Source organism: Phoca vitulina, unplaced genomic scaffold (genome assembly GCF_004348235.1).
Source record: "Phoca vitulina isolate PV1807 unplaced genomic scaffold, GSC_HSeal_1.0 scaffold12, whole genome shotgun sequence".
In the NCBI taxonomy this organism is placed as follows: domain Eukaryota; kingdom Metazoa; phylum Chordata; class Mammalia; order Carnivora; family Phocidae; genus Phoca; species Phoca vitulina.
Window position 1 is genome coordinate 45,230,405 of NW_022589715.1, and position 24,909 is coordinate 45,255,313.

Sequence of the window (24,909 nt, forward strand, 5' to 3'; positions counted from 1 at the left end):
ACGCCAAGAATGAAAAGCCTTTACTTGGGCCATTACTCAGGGTTGTGTTTGCTGCAAGCAAACTTAAAGGATGACCTAACATCTCCCAAAGAGCAGTTGAAGCTCTTTGGAACATTTCTTCTTTCATTCATGAGTTATTTAGAAGAATGCTTCTTAATTGCCATGTGATTTTTTTTCTAACTAATTTCTAACTTAAATGGTCCATAGGCTACTAATCCTTTGAAATGTGTTAAAACTTGTTTGGTCCCATATGTGGTTGATTTTCATGATTCAGCTGATGTTTCCAGTGACTGGATGAAATAGATGTCCACTGAATTAAGCTTGTTAATTACACTGTTTAAATTTTCTATATTTGTACCAATTTGGGGGGGGGGGCTTGTTTTCTTTATTAAATACTGAGGCAGATATATTACAATCTCCCATTATGCTGGTGAAATCAGTCAATTTTTTCTGGTAGTTCTGTTAATTTTTGCTTCTTTTTTTGTGGTTATGGTTATTAGTTACATACAAATTTAAAGCTTCTATTATTCCTGGCAAAAATGAAACATCTACCATTATGTATCAATTCTTTTTCTCTAGTAATTCTACTAGTTTTAACATCTATTTCAAATGATATGCCAGCTTTCTTTCCACTAATATTTGCCTGGTATATTTTTTTTCCATCATTTTACTTTCAACATTTTTTCCTTTTGTTTCCTTCTAGTCTCAGCTTTAAACCCCATAGAGCTGAACATATTAAATATAAGGTATAGATATATTTACTTCTAATACCTTATTTGGTGTTCTACTCCATATTTCTTTCTATTTTTTGCCTTCTTTAGGATTTTTTTTTCCTGATTCCATTTTTTTATCATTTATTAGTTTGGAAGTTATATATTTATTTCTATTACTAAAGTGTTAACCTTAAAATTTTTATCATGCATTCTTATCAAAATCCAAAGTTACCTTTAATCTAAGTAATAAAAAGACTTTTCAATACTAGCTCCAATCACCTCCTCCTGGTTCATAAAATAATGGATATTTAGTAAATAACTATAATAACTGGCACTTTAGTTCTAGCTTTTATTATTCATAGTTAATATTAATAAGTAATATTGTTATAGTTAATTTTTATTAATTTACCCATATACTTACCACTCTCTCTGATTATTCCTTCTTGAATCTCATACTTGCTATGACCATTTTCTTTCTACATAAAACACGGTCTGCTTTTGAACTTTCAGATTTTATTTACCTGAGCATGTCTTTATTTTACCCTTTGTTTAGGAAAGACATTTTTGCTAGCTATATTATTCTAGGTTGAACTAGAGTAGGTCATAGTTGTTAGATTCATTTCCACTCAGTATATCATTTCATGGTCTTCTACTTCCATTATTGTTATTGAAAGCTGATATTCCTCTAAAGGTGTTCTGTTTTCTCCTAAAATTTTCCCCTTTATTAACCTATTTTATATTTTCCATTTTCTTGTCTGTGTTGCATTCTGGATTTCTTCAGATGTCTATCTTTCATTGTATCAATTTTTCTTCAGTGGGGTCTATTTACTTTTATCTATCTTTTGAATTTTAATTTCAATTACTATATATTTTTATTTCTAGAACCTCTGATTCTTTACGAAATGTTTGCTCTTTTCCTCATTTTAAGTCGTCACTGAACATATTAAATGTACAAATTTTATATTTTACATCTGATAATTCCAAGATGTGAACTACTGGCAAGTCTGATTCTGATTCTCTTATATTATGCCTTGTTTCCTTAGTTTGTAAATTTTTATTATAAGCTACTCATTTTCTTTCTTTTTTTTTTTTTAAGATCTTATTTATTTGACAGAGTGAGAGTGCAAGCACAAGTAGGGGGAGGGGCAGGGGAAGAAGCAGACTCCCTGCAGAGCAGGGAGCCGATGTGAGACATGACCTGAGCCAAGGACAGACGCTTAACCAACTGAGCCACCCAGGCGCCCCCAAGCTATTCATTTTCATTAGAACTTTACTAAAACCAACTCCCTGATGATGATTTGTGTTGCTTCTGTCAGGTCCCCAGGAGTAGTAACAATGAAGGATCATTTTAAAATTCTTAGCTTGAGGTTTAGTGTGAATTCAGGCAAACCTGTGTGAGGGCTAGTTTGTGGTTAATAAATTTTCAGTAGTGATTTTATTTTTCCTGTTAGCAGCAATATTCTTTTTTTTTTTTTTTAGATTTTATTTATTTATTTGAGAGAGAGAGAATGAGAGACAGAGAGCACGAGAGGGAAGAGGGCAGAGGGAGAAGCAGACCCCCTGCTAAGCAGGGAGCCCGATGTGGGACTCGATCCCGGGACTCCAGGATCATGACCTGAGCCGAAGGCAGTCGCTTAACCAACTGAGCCACCCAGGCGCCCAGCAGCAATATTCTTATAACTTTCTTTGTCCTAAGGACATGAAAGGAAAGAATATCTAGATTACTCTTATGTCTAGAAGTTAGAGCCCTTTAGGGCTCCACAGTAATGGGGAAGACTATTTCCTGCTAGGTATTTTACCTTGGGTGGGTCTGGGCTTTGCTTCCTTATCCTGAGCCCCACAAGGCTGAGAAAACAGAAACTCAATTGATTCGGTAACTACCCTCAAGGCAATAGCCAGCTTCAGTACTCAGCTTACTGCACTGGGTTCTCTCTGGGTTTCCAATTAGTGTTTGGTCTAACTATTCTTTATTTTATGCCAGAGCACTGATGCATTTTATCAAGTATTTTAGGTTGTTTTCAGCAGAAAGGCTGGTCCAGGTATTTCATTTGTCATGCTGCTGGAAACAGATGTTTATATTAGTTCCTGATGGCACTATCATAACCTATGTTATCCTGTATCTTAAAGTACTGTTTCTTAAGTTTCTTCTGCTTCAACACACTTGAGGAATTTAACTCACTCCTCTATGAGTAAGAGTTGCTCATTATGACGGTGATTCCCAACTAGAAGTAGGTAGAGGACATTTCCCTGGAGGTGGAAGGTAGTGATAAAAAATTGTGCACATTTTTTAAAAAAGAGGTGGTTCTCATCCCTTTTAAAAATCATATTCATTAAAGACAGGAAAGCTATTTTAATCCCTTTAACTATGATTCAGGCTTGTCATTATAAAGACACTTGTAAAGAATATTTATACGGGCTATTCAAGTATATAGGACTATTTGCCACTTTATTAGTGTTTCTCAAATTAGGATGTCCCATGGATATACTCTGGTGGCCGAGAGTTTTGCAAATTTTCATTCTGTGCCTTTATCTCAGTAACGGTATAAAAATGTATTTTACTATTTTCAAAGAGAAAAATGAAAGACTTATTAAAAAAATTACTTCAGGAACTAAAGTCAGTGATTCTTAAAATGGGATTTATAATTTTTTTCTTTAAAAGGGATCCATGTATCTCAGGTCATGATCCCAGGGTCCTGGTATCGAGGCCCACATCGGGCTCCTGGCTCTGTGGGGAGCCTGCTTCTCCCTCTCCTCCCTGCTTGTACTCTCTCACTGTCTCTCCTTCTCTCTCTCTCAAATAAATAAATAAAATATTAAAAAAAAAAAAAAAAAAAAGGGATCCATGTATCATGATCTCAGGGTCCTGGGATGGAGCCCCATGTCAGACTCTCCGCTCGGCAGTGAGTTTGCTTCTCCCTCTCTGTCTGTGATCTCTCTTGCTCTCTCTCTCAAATAAATACATCTTTAAAAATAAATAAATAAATAAAAGAGATCCATGTATTATTCAAGTTGAGAAATATTGCTCCACGCTAAAAGGCTTCACCTTGCTATGCTTGAGTTACTGGATTAATCTTCTTAGTTCATTATATCCTAGTTTTCATTTGTACTGCACTCACTCTACCTGATTACACAGGTGTGTGATCCCTTATCTAAAATCCTTGAGAGCAGATATATTTGAGAATTCAGAATATTTTAGAATTTAGAAAGGAACTACAATGCAAATATGATATGTTGTACGATGTGTCGGTGAGGTTTGAGGCAGTACCCCATAATAAACATGTCAGTATTTCTGTAGCAAAATGTAGATTCACACTAAGAGAGTAAATAAAGACCATCAATTGTCTTACATCAGTTCAGATCATGTTTTGCTACTAAATATGCTAAGAGAATATTTTGGTTTTCAGAGCATTTTGGATTTCTAAATTATTAACATAGTATTATATTACCATTACCTGCTATAGACTAGAAAGCCAAAAAATTTTTATTAGAATTTCATATAAGATCACAGCCTGGGTGGCTCAGTTGTTAAGCATCTGCCTTCAGCTCAGGTCATGGTCCCAGGGTCTTGGGATTGAGCCCCACATCGGGCTCCCTTCTCAGCCAGGAGCCTGCTTCTCCCCCTCCCACTCCCCTGCTTGTGTTCCCTCTCTCGCTGTGTCTCTGTCAAATAAATAAATAAAATCTTAAAACTCTGTAATTTTTTCCCCAAGTATTTAGAGTCCCTTTTTTGTCCATCTGTGGTTTAAGAGTTGAGGATACAGAATAGGTAACTTCTTGATAAACAGGAAATATATATTATGAATTCTAAAATGTCAGAAGTACCTAAATGTATATAGAAATTTAAAATACATCTCAAAGCTAATGTATTAGCTATATTGGATTATGATTACAATATCACTACACCTTACAATGTAGAGAAAAGGTAGAGAAAGAGAAGTTTAACAGATATACTATTCAGAACAACCTCTCTTGGTCCTTTTCAAAGAAACAAACAAACAAAAAAACCCCAAAAGCCCAACCCTTTCACTCCTACGATTCATGGTTCTATTGCCATAATTGTATACTATTTTACCATAGAATCTAACAACTATGGCACAGCTGCAAAATGAAAGGAATTAATACATGTAATACTAGGAGATACTTAACAGAAACTTGAGAGGACAGTGTATCTGAAGTTAAAATTGTGAAGGTTAAGCAATTTCATATTATAAAAAATAGTAAAATCTAAATCACTATTCTTGATATTATAATCACATCTGGTGGCAGTAAAGCAGAGAGTTAAGAGCATGAGCTGTGAAGAGATATTGCCTGGGTTCAAATCCCAGCTCTGCCACTCAATAGGCTATAAGACCTAATTTAGTATTAAGATAGTACTGACTTTCGGGCGCCTGGGTGGCTCAGTTGGTTAAGCGACTGCCTTCAGCTCAGGTCATGATCCTGGAGTCCCTGGATCGAGTCCCACATCGGGCTCCCTGCTCGGCAGGGAGTCTGCTTCTCCCTCTGACCCTCCCCCCTCTCATGTGCTCTCTCTCATTCTCTCTCTCTCAAATAAATAAATAAAATCCTTAAAAAAAAAAAAAAGATAGTACTGACTTTCATAAACTGTTAATACAAATTAACATGAGAATATAAAGCACTTAGAAAAGTGGTAGAGAGTAAGTGCACAATGAATACTAGCTACAGAGATGATAATTATTATTAGTTGTTAATTTTTAAATCATCATTAGTTTCCTTCCTAAAGTAGATTTATAAATGGTACGTCTTTCAAATACAAAAATTAGGGTACAAAATCAGTAACAATACTTTATGTTTTGAAGTTTGGGAATTAAAAAAAAAAAATCCTAACATTAAGGATGGGTCTCCCTTATGACCAATGACACTGGCAAGGCAGCCACCTGAAATTAGGACTTCTCAGAAGAGTGCTGCAATAACAATTTCATCATTTTCTTTATAATGTGACTTTCACTTCCTCATTCTATTTGTTTCCATGCACTTTATATGTTGTTATATCAGTATTTTACCAATCATGCTACATGACAGAACTCTTCTTCAAATCTTTCTAGTTTAAATAACTAAAAGAAATCAAACCACATAAACTTTTAGAACTTTTTTTTTTAGTATTTTGTTATTAATGCCTCCAAAAACTCTTAAGTTCCTTTATTAACAGCTCTGCCTGATGCTAACATTCTCATATACACACACAAAAAATAAATACACTACCTCTGAAGTAAAAAAAAATGTTGAGTTTTCACTAGTAATGACATTCTTAATGACAAAAAGAAAAAATATCTACATATATAGTACATTCATTTGTATCCAACCAATTCAGAATCTACTATCCTGTTACAGAATTCTTATCAAGTTAAAATATTCAAGATAATAATCTCTTCGGGGCGCCTGGGTGGCTCAGTCGTTAAGCGTCTGCCTTCGGCTCAGGTCATGATCCCAGGGTCCTGGGATCGAGCCCCGCATCGGGCTCCTGCTCCGCGGGAAGCCTGCTTCTCCCTCCCCCACTCCCCCTGCTTGTGTTCCCTCTCTCGCTGTGTCTCTCTCTGTCAAATAAATAAAACAAAATCTTTAAAAAAAAAAAAAAAAAAAAAAAAAAAAATATTCAAGATAATAATCTCTTCTTTGAAGATACTACCTATTGTTTTGTGATTTCAGCATAATACCTATAGTACTTTAAAACCACGGGTTCATAAAAAAATGGGTAAATGAATATAAAATTTACTTAAAACCCCCAAATCAGGGGGTGCCTGGGTGGCTCAGTCGTTAAGTGTCTGCCTTCAGCTCAGGTCATGATCCCAGGGTCCTGGGATTGAGCCCCACATGGGGCTCCCTGCTCAGCGGGGAAGCCTGCTTCTCCCCCTCCCATTCCCCCTGCTTGTGTTCCTTCTCTCGCTTTGTCTCTCCTTGTCAAATAAATAAATAAAATCTTAAAAAAAAAAAAATCAGGCTCTCAGTCCAGCAATTCTCATGAATATGAGACTTTTTTAGTGTATACTTTATTAAGTAATATAGATCCACAGCAAATAAGGAATAATTGCAATTAACTCAGTTCTATTAATGATGTGTTTAATACTTCTAAAAAGTGCTTTTCAGTATTACTGAATCTCCTGATGTTACAGTTTTCAATTTTAATTAAGTTTTTTATCTTACCTATATTACAGTTCTTCAAGCCTAAATCTAAGCTACTATTTGTGAAATAATTTCACAAAAAATTTATTTTTAATCCATTACCTAGGAATTCTCATCAAGAAATTTTTAAAAAGCACCAAAAAATACTCAGATCAAAATAACAGTCTTGATATCCCAAAGCAAATTTATTCCAATTTTTTTCCTTTCACCCCCCCCAGCTAATCATTGAGTATTTCTTTTCCTAGCATATTTCCTAGATTAATTCAACAGCATAAGATTCTAATAAGCTTAACATAAAATATTTTAGCAGTTTTTAATTACTAATTATTTTCAAAATCTTAAGAGTTCCTCTTTAAAAAAAAAAAAAAGGAAAACCCCAAAAGGGTAATGAGGAAAATCAATTTTGCTGTTAAAAGCTTTTTTACTACACTAGAGTGAAAAGGAACCATACCATCTGTTATGTTTTACTAGAACTGGGAAGAAGATGAAACCAACACTTGAGCAATTGTACAGCGAAACCCTGAAGAAGACTTGCTGTCAGTCCTATGCTTAAAGCAAGGAATGATTAACCTTGAACAATATGGCAGCCTCTAACGTACAGATAAAGTTCTCACCATTTTCACTCTTCTAGTCTAGCTTTCTACTTAATATGTCTCATTATAAATATTTTAAAACATGTAAATTCATGAAGCATGTGACAAATGAATATTATTTTTTGGTTATATTTAATTAAATGCATTTACAATTTCTAATTCTATCTTTTTACGTGGCTTAAGACATTTGGAAACTTTATTTTTATTAATTTCCCTTCTTCCCTCCTACCAATAACTTAATGTCATGAGTAAATCAAGTAATCCTGCAAACGTAAAAGAACAACCAAAGAGTAGGCCCCATCTTAGATTTGTGGCTTTCCCATCCAATCACTTTAAAGTAACCAATATAAAAAACTAGACTTGGGCTAAGACAATCCTAGCAAAGGTAAACACTCTTTCACTTAGTTCAGGTCACTAAACAATGTTTGCCGTAGAAAAAACAAATCTACTACAGAGACACGGCATAGTACAGAATTCCAAAATGTTTGTGATTTTATTAGCACAGCCTGGCAATTATCTCAATTTGTTACCATAATTTAAGCTTTCCCTGATGAAGATAAATACATGAAAGAAATTTCCACTCAATTTCCCTCTCTTTCCCTCACCTCCCATTCTCTGCGGGAGTGAACTATTTTCATTGATTAATTATAATAAAATAACTTTTCTCAACCCTGGAAGCCACAGCATTATATTTCCAGGATTTATTCAACAGTATAAGAAGCTTATTATAAATAAGCTCAATATAAAATATAAGATCAATATAAAATATTTTAGCAGTTTACAGATACTAATTTTTTTTAAATCCTAAGAGTTCTTCATTTTTAAAAAAAGAAAAACAGTTTCATTCCTGTTAATTTACCACACTGAGAGCAAAAACAAAGTGTGACATTTATTGAGCACATACTATTTGCAAGGCACTGTGTAACAAACCTAACACATACTAGAACTCTTAAGATATTCCACTGATTCAAAATACCTGATAACGTTGGTAACCCTCAGGTAAGAAAAAATTTAGACATATAAAAGGAAGGAACTCCATCTTTTCTACTGAATAACAATAAAATCTTCATTTTGATTAAGATTCTCTATTATAATAATGTCCACCCCATAAAATCCAATACTGAGATTAGAGGGTAGAGTCAAATACCAAATGTACTGCAAAAAGACGGGTGTTTGATTATAGTGCTACATGATGTCATGTATCCAGGACAACTGAAGCATTATGGTCTCTTAGGGATAAAACTGCCTCTTGGTCATAGATTTAGGTGACACAGCATGTGATCCATTGTCTCTACACAAAAAATATGTGCAGCTGCATTTTCCAGTCAAGAAAGGGCGGGAAAAGGCCGGGGAGGGGGGGGAGGGGATGCAGAATACAAAAGGGTCAAAGATTTGTCTCAGGGAAACTGGTCTTCAAATAGGGGTAAAAAAAGAAATAAAATTGAGTGAAGGAAAAGACCTTTCTCCAACTCATGCTAAAAGCATAAAACACTAAAATCTGGGGGTACAAATTCTGTTGTAACCTTCCACTGAATCCATTTTTCTCCTCCCCTAACTTGCCCAGGTACACAGTGTAAACCACGATTTAAACGCCATTTCTATCTAATAGTTTTGTGCTACTTGTACACAGTACATAGACTTCCCCTACACATTGTTGCAGCATTTTTCTCTTAAAAAAAGTGTTTCAGTTCTTCATCAGTTTCTTGGGGAAGTTAAAATGAAGCAATAGCTTTATAAGTAAAAAAATGAAACACATTGGCTTCTAACCAGTCAACAAACCTGGTATTTTCTGTTTAAGGACCAAATGCTTTTCCACAAAATGAATGCTAGCAAATAACCCCACCTTTCACACACAGAAATACTAATTTAAAAAAACAGTACCACAAAAGATCTAAATGCAGTGAAAATTGTTTTCTCTGATAAGGAAAATGGCTAGTTCTAATAAATGTTTAAAAAAAGCTGATGACAAAGTAACTTGAAAACTCCTATTACCATCTAAAACATAGCACTAATTTACTTTACCTGTTATTAAATATGATAGGGAAAAGAAGCACTACTAGCTCTTAGAGTAAATCTAGCTTAGAAAACCCATCTTTTCTCAACCTTTGGGGTGGCAATCAATGTGGTGTACAAAGGAAAATATGTTAAAGGCTGGAAAACACTGACAACACAGAAAAAAAATCACTAATGGAGGGAAATATCCATGTCATCTAGAATTAGAAGTAATATCACCATGCCACAAACCATACAGTGACCAGTTAACCAACCAGCACTTTGGTTCTTTGACAGTCCTATACCAACCACACTAGAAAAGTAATATTGAAAGGAACAAAGTTACAGAAACTTGAAAGTCAACAGATCTAATATCCTAAAGTACACAGGTAAATTTGGTTGGCATTTGAATACAAACAGGAAGTATTCTTTGTCTTCAAAATTTATTTATGTAGAAATTATTTTTAATGCTTTGAAATAAGCCATGCAGTAAATCTCCTACAGCCAATTAAATTGTGCCACTGAAAATAAGCATCTTTTAAAAGAATATTCAAGATCGGGAATACATTTAATAAAGGCAGAAAACGATATCTTATCTTACTAATAGCTTTCTATACCAAATCTGGAAAGCAAAAGTAAAACTTAGGACTCTATATCAGTTGATTTAATATATAGATATTACATGTAATTCTAAAAACAACACACAAGTATGATTAATTAAAAGTATGATTAAAAGTACATTTTAAATAAGACTCAACTAACCCTCTACGTATAATTAGTGAAGTAAAATACATTTATGCGAAAAATTATTAAAGGTATTTATGTTATTAAATAGACTATCTCCAGGGCATTGTAGAAAGTAACACTTAGGGGCGCCTGGGTGGCTCAGATCATTAAGCGTCTGCCTTCGGCTCAGGTCATGATCCCAGGGTCCTGGGACTGAGCCCCACATCAGGCTCCTGGCTCAGCGGGGAGTCTGCTTCTCCCTCTCCCTCTCCCCCTGCTCATGCTCTCTCTCTCTGTATCTCTGTGTCTCAAATGAATAAATAAAAATCTCTAATAAAAAAAAAAGTAACACTTAACCTAATAAAGCTAAGTTTCTAAATAAACTTACTCAGAATATAACCTAAATCCTAAACAGCCAAATCAACTGTAGCTGTGTAGCTAAGAGGTCTAGTTGTCACTACCAGTAGATAGGATCAGCCACCAAATGGATGTTAGTTCCATTTGATAATACAGAGAATACTGACAGCAAAATGGCTGCTTTTCTTCTTGGAGGTAGATCAATGTTTGTGGTGGTGGTGATGGTGTGTATGTGTGTGTATTTGTGTGTTTTGTTATGACCTGTTGAATTTGGCTTGTGAGATATTCAAATAGCGTGGGCGTTTGGGATATATGTGATCTAAAGTTCAGAAGATAGGTGTGGTCTGGGGATAGATTTTGGAGAAATAGTTAAATATGAAACCTGGCCATTTTTCTCCATTTTCACGGTTACAACAATAGTCCAGATCAATACCATTTCTCATCTAGACAGCTATAATAGTAGTCTACATGAATGGTACCCCTTATAATTGTGTTCTGCACAAACATACACAGAGACTCTGACAATACCTTTTTAATTAGTCTCCCTGCATCTATGCCTGATCTTCTTTTATTCTCTACAATATAATTTTATAAAAGCAAATCTGACAAGGTCCTGGGGCGCCTGGGTGGCTCAGTCGTTAAGCGTCTGCCTTCGGCTCAGGTCGTGATCCCAGGGTCCTGGGATCGAGCCCCGCATCGGGCTGCCTGCTCGGCGGGAAGCCTGCTTCTCCCTCTCCCACTCCCCCTGCTTGTGTTCCCTCTCTCGCTGTGTCTCTCTCTGTCAAATAAATAAATAAAATCTTTAAAAAAAAAAAAAAAAAAAAAAAAAAAAAAGCAAATCTGACAAGGTCCTTTTCTTTCTTAATCCATCAAGGGGACCCTGAGGTCCAAATGAATAGTCCTCTACATGGTACATGAGACCTGGCATGACTTAGCCCCTGTCTAACTTCTCTGGCCACATCTTTTGCTACTCTTTCCCCACTTTAGATGTCTGAATAGGCCATACTTTCTCCGCCCCCAGGGCCTTTACCTTACTTCCTTTGCCCGACACACTCTTGATTTCACCTAGCTCTGGCTGCCATTTATCATTCACATCGCAGCTTTTAAAATTTTAAGGGAAACGTTCTCTACATCCCAGACTAGACAGGGCCCTAAATTCTGTCCTTCCATAATATCCTATACTTTTTGATAACATTTATCATACCTGAGAAGACTTAAGACATCTTTCCTGACTGAAAGCTGCACAATGGCAGAGCTCGTCGTCTGTTTTGCTTACTGCTCAAATAATTGTCGTCTGTCAGATCTTGGTTCTAGGTCTGCTACCACATAACTTGGACATCTATAAAATGAGATGGTTGGATTTTCATTCTATACTAATCTAAATGCCATCAAAAACTGAAATTCAAAAAAAAAAACAGAAAAAAACAAAACAAAACAAACAAAAAAAACCCTGAAATTCAAATATTACCAACTTTCCTGTAGATACATACATGGTAAAACCTGTATTTCCTACCCATATGTATATTTCCTATGTGTGTGTATAAATCATGTACACATGATTTATGTAAATGACAGGGCTAGTGCTTTCTTATATAAAAAATTCACTGAATGCTTATTGATACCAGGAATTGTTAAGTGCCTTACCAGTATTAACTCTTTTAATCTTCACAACAACTCTACCAGGCAGTTGCTATTTTTAGTGTCCATTTTATATATGGAAACAGATACAGAGAGATTGAATGGTATGTTCATTATCACAAACTCTAAAGTGGCACAAATGGGATACAAGCTCAGGGAGTATGGCTCCAGAGCCCACACTCTTCACTACCACACTAGTTGCCACCCTGCTTAGATTGCTCCACAGTACAAAAGACTGAAAAAGTACATGCTATCATAAATATATCTGACTCAATATCTATATCCTCAAGCTAATCCTCCTCTACTTGAAGTTAGCCCAAACTAGACTAATTCTGTACAAATACTTCTTGTGCATTTCTCTATTTATATTCTTGCTCCTGCTATTCTAACATCCGGATTACCTTCCCTACGACCATTCAGCCAAAACCCTAATGACAACTCCTCCATGCAATTACCACCTGAACTTCTTTTAGAGATGTTTCTCTCTCCTACTATGTTCCCATTGCATTTATATGTCCTTTTTTTTTTACTGTGGTTATTTGTGTCAATAGCTCAAAGCAAACAATAGAACTGAAACCACTTTATAAACACTAAGGTTCTATACCTTAAAAAAATACTTACTCCAGAATAAAAACAAGAACAAAAAAAACCTAGAAAACAATGGACACAACAACCCTAAGCAGAGTACTTAAGCAAGTAATATTTGGAAAATAGTATCAGAAAACTTTTTAAGAATTATTTTAATTACATTTGAACAATATGCTATTCAGAAGTAGTAATTAAAGGAACTCTACAGTAAAACCATTTGTATGAAGCACTACTAATGGAAAAGCTTACAAAAACAAAGAGAAAATGAGATTATTAAAGGTAATGATACACCATTAGTAAACCTCTATTATAACTAAAAAATTCACTTTACCTAATCCCACTCCTTGGGGAAAGCTGGTTCCTACTTTCTGTATTCCTACACTACTCTTGAATCTGTGTCTAGAAGGGTTATGTATCACACTGCAATTATTTACTTACATGCATCTATTTCCTAACATATAAGCATTTTCTATTTGTGATATAAGTATCTTTACATTGATCAAATTATTTAAATCTTTTTGTTTTTCTAAACAAGAGACTATCCCATTAAGTTTTCTGATTGTTTCATATTTCTAAATTACTATCTTATATAAAGGAAAATCAAGAAGTCCTCTAAACTAACCAATTCTTTCTCCATAATTTAAGAATAGCCCTAGGTGTAAATAATGTAGGTTAGCTTTTAAATATTGGAAAGAGCTAAAGCATTAAATGTCAAAGTGCTAACACTTGCGTATTTGCAAATGAAAGATAATCCCATGACCCCTCCAAAATTTCCCCAAGGATCTTTAATAGACTTTTAAATGCTCTCTCAACTAAGAAGAAATAATCAGGGCAGAACAACAGTTCAGACTGCTGTGACATATAAAATCAATGAATAGCATTAAGTGCCAATAATTTTAGAAGAAATACGTTTTTTTGCCAACATTTGGGGCGGGGGGAGAGATATAATCACTCCCCAAATTAAAATTATCAGGAAGAGGATTATGGAAAATGGCAGCTGTGGTGGCAGCAAATTTTTGATTCCTTGTGAATCTTTACATAAAACAGAGCAATTAGAGAGCAAACCCAAAACCCATGGCTAACTTTTACAACAAAACTATTTGACAGTCTCATCATATTTGACAGTGTCACCACAAACCCCATAATACAAAGGACTGAAACAAACCACCAACAGCCCCAACCTTTTTTCCCCCACTCCTCCCCCAACCTGTTTTCTATTGGTGTCTAAGTGAGAGAAAGCAGGGGGGAAGCAATGAGGTGTATGAAGAATTTGAGAACAGAAGTACAAAATAGCCAAAAGGTATTCAGTGGAAAGCAGTGAGAGACAATTTGTGAGAAGCTAAAATTACTCCTGTAGTAAGTGCAAGCAGTTCACAATAAGGCATATAGGCCTGGAGCAGTCTGGTCCCCTTAGGTCGCTTGAAACTGGCACTTGGGGCTGTCTTCCAAGACAGAGGCCACACTTAAGAGAAAGTGCTGGGAATGAAAATAAAATTGAGCAGGCTATAGACAAACAAGATACAGGAAAGAGAAGGTCCAAATAGAAGTCTCAGAGTAGAATAGAGCCAGGAAATCTCAGAAAGCCATCGACCATTTTTTTAATGATGCACAAAAACAACAAAAGAGAAGGGCGCCTGGGTGGCTCAGTTGGTTAAGCGACTGCCTTCGGCTCAGGTCATGATCCTGGAGTCCCGGGATCGAGTCCCGCATCGGGCTCCCTGCTCGGCAGGGAGTCTGCTTCTCCCTCTGACCTTCCCCCCTCTCATGTGCTCTCTCTCTCTCTCTCACTCTCTCAAATAAATGAATAAATAAAATCTTTAAAAAAAAAAAAAAAAAAAACAACAAAAGAGAAATCTGTGAAGTTAGAAGAGCTATCTGAACTAAGCCTCCTCCTAGAAGTTCAAGAAAACTATTTTCATATAAAAAAACAAGTCAAAGTATTGAGGTTGAATATCATACAAAGTTACAATAAGAAAAAAGAAACAGGAAGATAGTCAAACTCATAGAAGCAAGGGAGAGGGGGAAATAGAAGTTGTTCAATGGGTATAAAGTTTCCATTATGCAAAATGAGTAAGTTCTAGAGATCTGCTGTACAACACAGTGCCTACAGTTAACAATATTGTATTGTACACTTAAAACAGTTTTTAACAGGGTAGGTCTCACATTAAGTGTACTTATCCCCCCCCACTAATAAATTTAAAAAAGGGGGGGGTGGGATACAATAACATCCTATAGATAAAGCATGCCAGAAAGGGATGCTCACAGAAGAGATAAAAATGAGCTTCTACTTCAAAATGAACTTAAAAAAATTACACAAGACATGAAAGAAAAACATTTATCAAAATAAAAACTCAGAAATAAAGTGACAGAGTTCAGGAAAGAATCTGAAATAAAAGGGAAAATTATTTCAGAAATGAAGACTTAAAAAAATAGAAGAAAAAATAAACATATAAGATAAAGCTTTAAGAAAAACAGAAGGTGAAAAGAAAACAATCAAAAAGAAATGAAGAGGAAGAAAGGGTGCAAGCTTAATTCTAGTGTCTGGGGATATATACTTCGTAATAAAACAAAAAAGAAAATTAAGTTCTGTTTCTTACATGTAACACATACTTTAAAAAAAGTATCTGACATTGACTGATTCTTAGAATAAACTGCAACTACTTAAAATGCATAAAAGATTTTTTAAGATACTCTAAAACTGCCAAGAAAACTCATCTTTGTGACAAATATGGTGGTCTTCAAAATAAATATAATTAAATTCAACAAACATTTATCCAGGATATATTATGTATGAGGTATTTACACTTCAGTTGAAGAAATAAGTAATACCTATAATAGAAAGCTATATATAGTGCATGCTTTGAGAAAGGTACAAGGTACTGCAGGTTCCGAAGAAAAAAAAGGGCATTTCACCTGCCCTATTGCATTAAAATTCTAACCAGACCCTTCTCATATTCCTCCAATCTATCCTCCCCAGTAATGGCAGAATGATCTTTCAAACACCAAAATCCCCTTTTAAAAACTCTTCACAAAGTACAGTACACAGGCAATTCAAATGCCTTACAAGGACAAGATAGGCCACAAATGAGTGAAGCTGGTCTGGTGTAAGAAATAGAAAATGATGGAAACCGTCAAAGAGAAGGCAGCTCCTTATTATTAAGCTTTAGCCAATTACTGCCATTTAGGAACATGAAACCAATGTTGCTACAATGTTCAATTTTTCCAGAGATGACAGAACTCTAGTCATTTCATGTGAAATGTACCCATATTTACATGTTGGCAAATAATGCAAAATTTGGAAAAAAAAAAACAACCCAAACAAAAAACAGCTGTAGGCAAAATTTGTGAACTCTGCCTTCAGAAATGGGTCTGACATTAATATTCCTATAGGTGGCCCCTGAGTGTCCTCAAAACTGCAAAAACGACTGTCTTCCTAATCCAAAGGAAAAGTGAACTTTCTCTCTTATAAAGTTTCTCTTAAAATGTTAGCACCTGCTACCATTAGCCTGCTAGCAATGGCTAACAGATGCCAAAACACAAGAAAAAGTAAAAGAGGAACATTTATTTGAAAGTCATCTCAAAATTGCTTAACCAGTTTTTGGTTGTGATTGTTTTTATCAACAGTTATATTCATGGGTACCATTTTACACTATATACGTGTTATATGGTCAAAATTTCTATTGCTATAACTGTTTCTAGATTATATGATACAATCAAATATATACCGGTGTTTGTTCTTTAACAAAAGAACACCATGAAACTCCAGAAAACCATGGGCCTAATAAAATCTAAAATCTCTGGTACGGTAGCCTATAAACTCCTGGAAAAATCTGGCTCCTGTTTGCCACTATTTCACACCACTTCAAGTTTCCTGAATATACTGTGCTCTTTTACTCCTTCAGGCTTTTAGATGTATTTAAGGCTCTCTACCCTATTTGTTAGAACTACTTAAAGTCATCTTCCAGTCCTCCTTGAATTATTTGCTTTTTCCATCATGCTTCCTTAGCATTCTATATAGAATCCTATTATGGAACTTACTTGCTATTTATGACATTCTTATAGAGATCCAAGATATACATTTGTAACTGAAACAAAATGAAACTACACTTTTACACTTAACACATATAATACACTGAAATTTTCTATTCGATTTTTTTTTTAAGAAATGCTGATTACAGTTTACTACATTGGTTCTATCATCCACTTAAGAAATACTGCACTGGACTATAAATCCTTGCAGGCAGAACTCCATATATTAATTTTTATGCTCTAGTACAGACCATTTAGTAAGCAAATGTTTAAATAAATGAATAAATATAGCAGCATCCTGTACTAGAAAAGTCAAAGAGCAAGGCTTTGAGATCAAGCAGACCAATCAGCCAACAAGCTTATACAATCTGAGAAATGACTCAACCTCCTTGAGTCCCAAAGAGTTAACACCACTTAACTCATTATAACAATAAAGCAGTAGCACTGCTAGACGAGGCATTCTATAAATTAGGCATCAAATGAGTTAAAATGGCCTGGAAATACTAGTTTCCTCTCTCTACCCTGTATTTTTCCCTACTTCTTCCTGGAGACAGATCAAGATGTGTCTCATCCTGGCAAATACCCTTTTTATAAAGGCTTCAGGTCACAGTACATAGATTACGCATTTTTTCAAAGATTTATTTATTTATCTTAGAGAGATAGAGAAAGAAGGGGAAGGAGGCAGAGGGAGAGAATCTTCAAGCAGACACCCCATGGAGCATGGAGCCCATATGGCTAGATCTCAGGATGCATGAGATCATGACCTAAGCCAAAATCATGAGCCTGAAGCTCAACCAACTGAGCCACCCAGGCACCCCAGAATATGCATTTTTAAAGTCTGACAGACTTGGGGCGCCTGAGTGGCTCAGTCGTTAAGCATCTGCCTTCGGCTCAGGTCATGATCCCAGGGTCCTGGGATCGAGCCCCGCATCAGGCTCCCTGCTCTGCGGGAAGCCTGCTTCTCCCTCTCCCACTCCCCCTGCTTGTGTTCCCTCTCCTGCTGTGTGTCTCTCTCTGTCAAATAAATAAATAAAATCTTAAAAAAAAAAGTCTGACAGACTTGAATTCAAATACCCAGCACTGCATTTACATAACTTCTCATTATCTTTTTCTTTATCAATAAGAAAAATATACTTCCTGTAGGGTTGTTATGAGGAATTAATATATACTCTATATACTATATACTACGTGTCTAGTGTAATTCCATGTCAGACTACAGTAGGTGCTCAATAAAAGCTATTGATTGCTGCTATGATTATTAATAAATGTTGTTCAATAACTATTTAAGAGGTAGCATTCAAACTGAACTTTTAAGGATGGAGGAGCTGGACAAAGGCAAGGGGCAAACAGAAAGAACAGGAAAATCTTAATTTACAAGAAATCACTTCTTTTTCTGTATTTCCTCTTTTAAGATAAACAAACCACAAGGATATATAAGTTTATCAATTTTCTCAATTCTCTACCTCCAAGGTTATGAATAAAACTCAAAAGTACTATATTAGCTCTGTGTCAAAATTCTAAGTTAAATATTAAATTATGCTCAGTGGGCTGTACAATATAGTGTGAAAGGTATAATGTATTAAAAACATTTTAGAAAGAACTTCAGTAAGAGTTCAAAGTAAGAGCACTTTGTAGTTAACCCAGTTAACTAGGAAAAAATTAACTTAAATCCTCATTCAATAGGCCTTTTATCAAATTTTATTGTCCAATAAAACCAGCAGTTTTATTGATAATATTCTCAATAACATTCCCAATATTAGAATGGCATTTCTCTTCTATTAAGTATACAGTGACCTCCCTCCAAAAGTTTATCACTTTCAAAACTTTAACTGTTATTTTCTTCAACTTCATTTTCTTTTCAATAAATAAATAATCACAGTCTCCCATAAGAAGAGTGCAGGGTCTACTCTTTTCCCAGGGTATTTTCCCCCCAACACACCTTTCAAACCACTTCTAAGTGGCAAAACACCAAATACCTATGAAAATACAATCAAGAAGCCAAGAATTTTCTTATATAACCTGCAAACTTTATAAGTTATGAGAATAATTAATGGTAATTAAACTATCCAATTCCTGTATTTAACAGGAATATATCTATTTGGGGAGAATCAAAGTAATTTTCCATTATCTGTGTTGGTACAAAAAGGCAGTTATTTCTATGGTACATATATTTAACCTTTATGATAATAAGCATATCTTCTAAGTGACTACCTAGGTAAAGAGATTTATTTAGCCTTTTAGGCCTTATAGTAATACCATGTTTATAAATGACAGTGAAATCAACACCTATGTAAGTCAGGGGATAAATTCTATTTTATGTTTTATGTCAGGCAGACTCCAGAAAAGTAGAAATGACATCTCTTACTCATCACTATATTCTTAGCACTGAAATACAGTAGATGCTCAAAAAATATCTATCCAAGTTTAAATGTTTATTTATGGAAAAGAAAATTAGGTTGAGGGAAAAAAAAATATGAATCAAAATTAGGTTAAGACCTTAAGCATGGGATATGCTTAACAACTTGCTTCTAAAAGAGTAAAACATGGAAGGGTGGGGGGTGAAACATGGCAAACAAAGACCTCGAAGAGTGATCAAGATTATCATCAATTTTATCATATTGTTAGGATGTACCCTTGGAGTAATGTGATGAGAATGGCACTTCATGTCTGCTGTCTTCCTCCCTAAAACCCATGACCCCAGTCTAATCATGAGGAAAACATTAGATAAATCTCAACTGAGGGACATTCTCTAAAATTTATGACTAGTACTCCCCAAAACTGTCACAGTCATAAAAACAAGAAAAGTCTCAGAATTTGGAATTCTGGAACAGAAAAAGGACACTAGGGAAAAACTAGTGAAATCTAAATAAAGCGTGTAGTTTAGTTATTAGAAATGTGGCAATTCTGTTTCCTTAGTTATGACAAATGTACCATAGTAATATAAGAAGTTAACAATGAAAATGAAATCTCTCTGAATAAGGTATACTCATGTGTACTATCTTGCAACTTTTCTGTAAATGTAAAACTAATCTAAAGAAATTTATTTAAAGAAAAACAGAGTAAGGGAAATAAGGAATGAATCAAAGTCCCTTGGAAGCAAATGATGATAAACATTCTTTTGGTCCCTTTATGTTTGGTGATAAGACAAAGATAGCATTCTACTATAGTGGAAATAAAGTTATTAATAAAACACTACTGTAGGCATTGTGTAAATCTATAGTATTAGTTATAAAGTTACATATGACCAAAGCAAATGCCCTCTGAATTTTAGTTTCCCAAAGTATCATTCTTAGTCCTCAACATTTCATTTCATAACAATTCATAACAGTAGCTGTCAGTTCTGTATTGAATGGACTATCCCACATCTCTAATCTTTAGTCACTTAAAGGTCATATTCCCCTTGCTATCTCCCAGTCACCTTACACTCAACTAACTAAACTCACCATCTTCTTGATAATGCTCTTCGTCCAAACCTCCCTCTCAAAGTTATTTTTTCTTCAGTAGATCTTTTTCCTATGCCTCTCCATCCCCACAGTTAATAATTAGTAGTACACACTGCTATCAAATGAACCTTCCTCAAATAAGGATTTTATCATATTCCCAGGCTCAAATGCCATTTTTTTTTTTACTAAACCATATTTACATTCAGAAATGATACTTTCAAGGCCATCCATAATCGCTTATGCTTTTGTACCCTTCACTTGTAAAGATCCTTTCATCCATCTCTCTACCTCATACCATGTCCTGCCTTTCCTTTATTCAGTATCACATATACACAAGAAAGTAAGATTCTTCTGGGTGGTCAAAGACTTTATAATCTCCTTGGAGTGATAAAACCTAAAAAGATGACTAACAAAGAACATAGGAATTTGTCTCATTCAAAGCTGTATCCTCAGCACCAATAACAGTGCCTGCCACATGGGAAGTGCTCAAAAAGTATTTATTAAGTGTTTATAAGCCAAAAGAATTATATGCTATTTGAGAAGGTAAAGAATTTTCAGTTGGAGAGGTGAAGGCAGGTCTGTATTTCTGTGATTCTAAGGCTCTCAGGGCAGCCAAGACTCAAGCTTGAGTATTTCTTCAGTTGTTAAGAGGATGTGTGCAGGTGCATTTCCAACAGAAAAATGTTACACCAGCAAAGATAAGAAGAAGTAAAATTGTTATACAACACTGAAGTAGTCAATAAAGAACAGTTCCTGAAGGTTAGTGGAAGATAAGATGGGAGAAGACTGGGACCAAAGTTTGAAAAGTCCTGAGAAGAAATTTGGTATTCATGCTTGACATAAAAGTGATACAATTTTCAGGAAGATTAATCTAAGGGGAGTAACATGGTTAGACTTTAGAAAGCAAGAGCCTTATTTCTTGAAGAAGTCTCCCTACCTAATCAAAACCCTTTAGGTTCCTTCTCCTTTTAAGCCTTACAGTACTTGCCTGCATTATACAATTTAACTCCTAACTACATCCTCTCACAATATAAATTCTTATTTTCATGGGTGTTAATTTAGTCTCTTCAACCAAAGAATAGGGATCACATCATAGACCTCTGTTTCTTATCTAAGAAATCAGCAAAGCATTGGGCCCTTGAAACTTTATTTCCGGAGGACTTTTTGCATTTGTGCAAAACCCAGTTACCAAAATGACAACAATCTAAAAGCAACACACAACACATACTGTGAGTAGCTAAGCTACCATAAGAACAAGAGTAAGTCCTGTTTGGATGGCACTTTTTAAAGTTTCATTCGATAGTCAGATCCCATAACTAATAATGTTGTTATCAGACAGCATATGTTTTCAGTGCTTCCTGCTTTATATAAGTATTTCATCACCTCATTTACTTTCTTTCTCAACCAAGCATTGCTTTCAGTGGTCAGCACATATACCAATTTCTCAATCACATTATCTTTTCTGCACTGAAGCCTCTCCAATCTTTTTATCTATTAACTTCATTGATTGAGAACCATTGTTATGGCATAATTAAATTCTAATAAATGGTGCTGCTGTAACTTCTCTACATAATTCTTTTACACATTCTAAATGTTTCCTGTGGTTTAGCACCCTTCAAGTAAAACTGATTCAAATAAAAACCTATGTTACAGGAATAATTCAAATCCACCAAAGCATTTACAAAATGAAACATCATGCATTAGTATCCAGGGATTACACCTAAATTCTAAAATTTGCCAAACTCTCCAAAAGTTTGGATTTTTTTTTATCTTCAACCCTTTGACCCTTTACTTCATATATTCTCAAAATTAAATTTCATTCCTTAAAATAAAATCTGTTCATGTTAACATTCATATTAACCATTAAAACTTTCCCAAAAAGAGCTAAGAAAGTGCACACACACAAATCAAACGGGTGTTTATTTCATCCCTAAACAAGTATTTTCATCCGTAATATATTTTTTCAGGTCAGGATTTTTATGTAAGAAGAAAACACTAAGATTTCTATAAAAGTAAAAAAAAAAAAACACCAAAAAAACCCTCCAGAACATGATTGTTTCTTATCGCATTAGAACCTCTCACTAATGCTTTTGAAATACAAACGACTTTTTTCCAGAGTTGGGGAACCCCATAATGTACTACTCTATTCCCCCACCACTCCTTAATGGTACCTAACACTGCTGAGATTTTAGAGATGAATCATCAAAACAGCAGAGGAAGGCAAAAACGTCAATATAAACCTTACAAGGACTGCAAGGTAACAGAGATAAATCTTACAATTCGGATGGAACAGAGATAGACATGAACTGTTGAGCTTTTTCCACTTCCTCATCTTTGAAAACACCAAAATAAATGTGGATGCGAGGCTACAGCACGATTACAAAGCCCCTGGTACCAGTGAAGCCTCAGACCTAGTGGCGCTAGGGCACTCTATTACACTCAGCCGGCCACGTGGCTGTCACAATCAGAAGGAAGACAGGAGACACAGCACAAACTAACCTGGAAACAAATAACCTCCCACTTCCCTCCACCTCGGAGTTGGGGTAGAAGAAAGACTGTGCTGTTTCTTTGCACGCTAAAACTTTTTTTCTCTAAGGTGAAAACGAAGTACACGGGCTGCTTTAAATTAAAGAGACAAGAAATCAGGTCCAAGAAGATCCCGAGAGTGCACCCCACTGAATTCGCTACGCTCACTCCCGCGAGCTGAGGTGGGAACAGAGGCACTTTGCAAAGGCGTAAAAGAAGTGGAGTTGATTAAGAGTGGAGGATGGAGGGCTACGCCCAGGGGCCAGCTTTCCCCTGACTCCCACCGTCCTCCCGGGTTTCAGACTCGCTGCTACTGCGGTGGGGCGAACCCAGCAGGCGGAGGGCCTCGCATGCGCCCTCACGACCTCTCACCCTCCCAGACACAAGACAGAAGGGCAGAAGTAACCACGGGCCCAAGAGAGGCGACGAACAGGAAGTGTCCATACTGCAGCGCAGAAAAACCCTAACTCGCACCCCACCAAGACAGCCACCCGGCGAGGCCCCCCAGGGCGCCCGCTGGAGGAGGGGCCAGAGGGTGCCGGGGTCGGCCACCCCCACATCCGGACCCGCCCCTGTCCCCCCGCATCGCCTGGCAGCCCCGCGGCTTGAAGTTCACTCCAGGCAGCGTTCGGCGCCTCCCCGGGCACTACTTGGCGGGGCCCAGCCAGGCCGCCTGGGGCCGGACCAGGACTCCACGCCCGGCACGTCTCGCTCCACTTCGAGGCGGGGGAGGGAGTGCTGCACACACACCCGAGGGGCTTGGGGCACTTCCTCTAACAGCAGATTCGCCCTGAGTCGAGCCCTAAGCGTCCTCGGGGCCACCTCCGAGCCTTGCCGGAGAGCCGGCACCCGCTCCGGGGCAGTCATTACCTCTCACGAAAAACTCCTAACTCCTCACGGGGCCACGCTCCCCTTAGTTCGACACCCCCCGGGGTCCCACACAGTACCCAAGCCGCGCGCAGGGGAGACCTCCGTGCCAGCACCAATTCCTCACAGGACAAAAATGTCCGTGCGCGTCACGGGACAGCCGCCTCCGCGCCCCACGCCGGCCGCGCGCGCTGCCTCCGCGCCCGGGAGCTGCGCCGCGGGCTAGGGCGGAGAGCGGGGCCGCCCGGCGGCGCCGGCCCAGGAGAGCGCCACTCCGCACGGGACTCACCGTCTGCTCGGCCGCCTCAGCGGGGAGGCGAGGGACGGGCAGGGGAAGACACAATATGGCAGAGCACCACAGCTGCTCCCGGCGGCTTCCAGCAGCCGCCTCCGGGAAGACGCGGCAAAGAGCAGGCAGCGGCAGCTGCGGTGGCGGCCGCGGCAGCACCACATCCCCCTCCCGCTCGCTTCCTCCCCCTCCCTGCACCCTCCCTCGCTGCCATGGCAACGCGGCGCCAAGGCTATTAGCCCCGCCCCTCCCTCTGGTCCCCGCCTCTCGCGACCACTTCGGAGGGGGCTCGCTCCGCCCCTCGGTGTCCCCTCCCACCTCCTACCTAAGGGCCGGCCAGGGCCCGCGCAGGCTGCTCTGAACTGCTGGTGGGAAGGAAGGGAGATGCAGTGTCCGGAAGGGCGGGGTTCGCACGGAAGGCAGGGCGGGGACGTTGTGAGCCAGTGCGGGTTTCGGGCTGAGGAGGGGCTGGGAAGGCGGGAAAAATGGAAAGGCCTCGCCTGTCCGGGAAGGACCTATAGGAGTGCAGCGGGGCGCGACGCGGCCCCAGAGTGGCGGAGATGGCGGGGGGCGGGGCTAGGGCGACCAACCCTGCCGGTCGGCCCGCGGAGCCTGGTGCTGCGAGTGCAGCGAAGACCCCCAACAGCCCGAGCTTCTGTGGGTTTCCTCAAGAGCTTTCCGCCATTGGCCAGTCTTTGAAAGCGCTGTAGGAACGGTAAAACATTAATATGAACTAAAAGTAGTATTACCCTCACTTGACTGAAATTTTAAGTGAAAACTGAGCTCAGCGTGGTTGTGGTGAAAAAAAAGGACTTTCGAAATCAGATACAAAATTTAATAAGCATCGCATTTATTGAGCCCTCACTAAGTGCTAGGGACTGAGCTAAATTTTTGACATGCATTGTAATAACCATAATGCTAAGATAGCATTGCCAGATAAAATAGGAGTGTCCAATTAAATCAGAATTTCAGATAAATGCAGAATCATTTTTTTAATAAGAATGTTTCAT

At 37.5% G+C, this 24,909-nt stretch overlaps 1 protein-coding gene across 3 annotated transcripts in view; it reads right to left on the reverse strand.

Moving 5' to 3' along the window:
- Positions 1–24,303, reverse strand: part of FOXN2 (forkhead box N2) — a 69,997-nt gene extending 45,694 nt beyond the window's left edge. Inside the window, exon 1 of one of the 3 annotated variants that reach the window (XM_032411018.1) lies at positions 24,225–24,303. The gene's annotated coding sequence lies outside the window, so the exon portion shown is untranslated. Of the gene's footprint in view, positions 1–23,690; positions 23,769–23,899; positions 24,063–24,224 lie in introns of those variants that run through there. The other 2 variants (XM_032411017.1, XM_032411019.1) reach the window with 2 other exon arrangements.
- Positions 24,304–24,909: the final 606 nt, after the last annotated feature.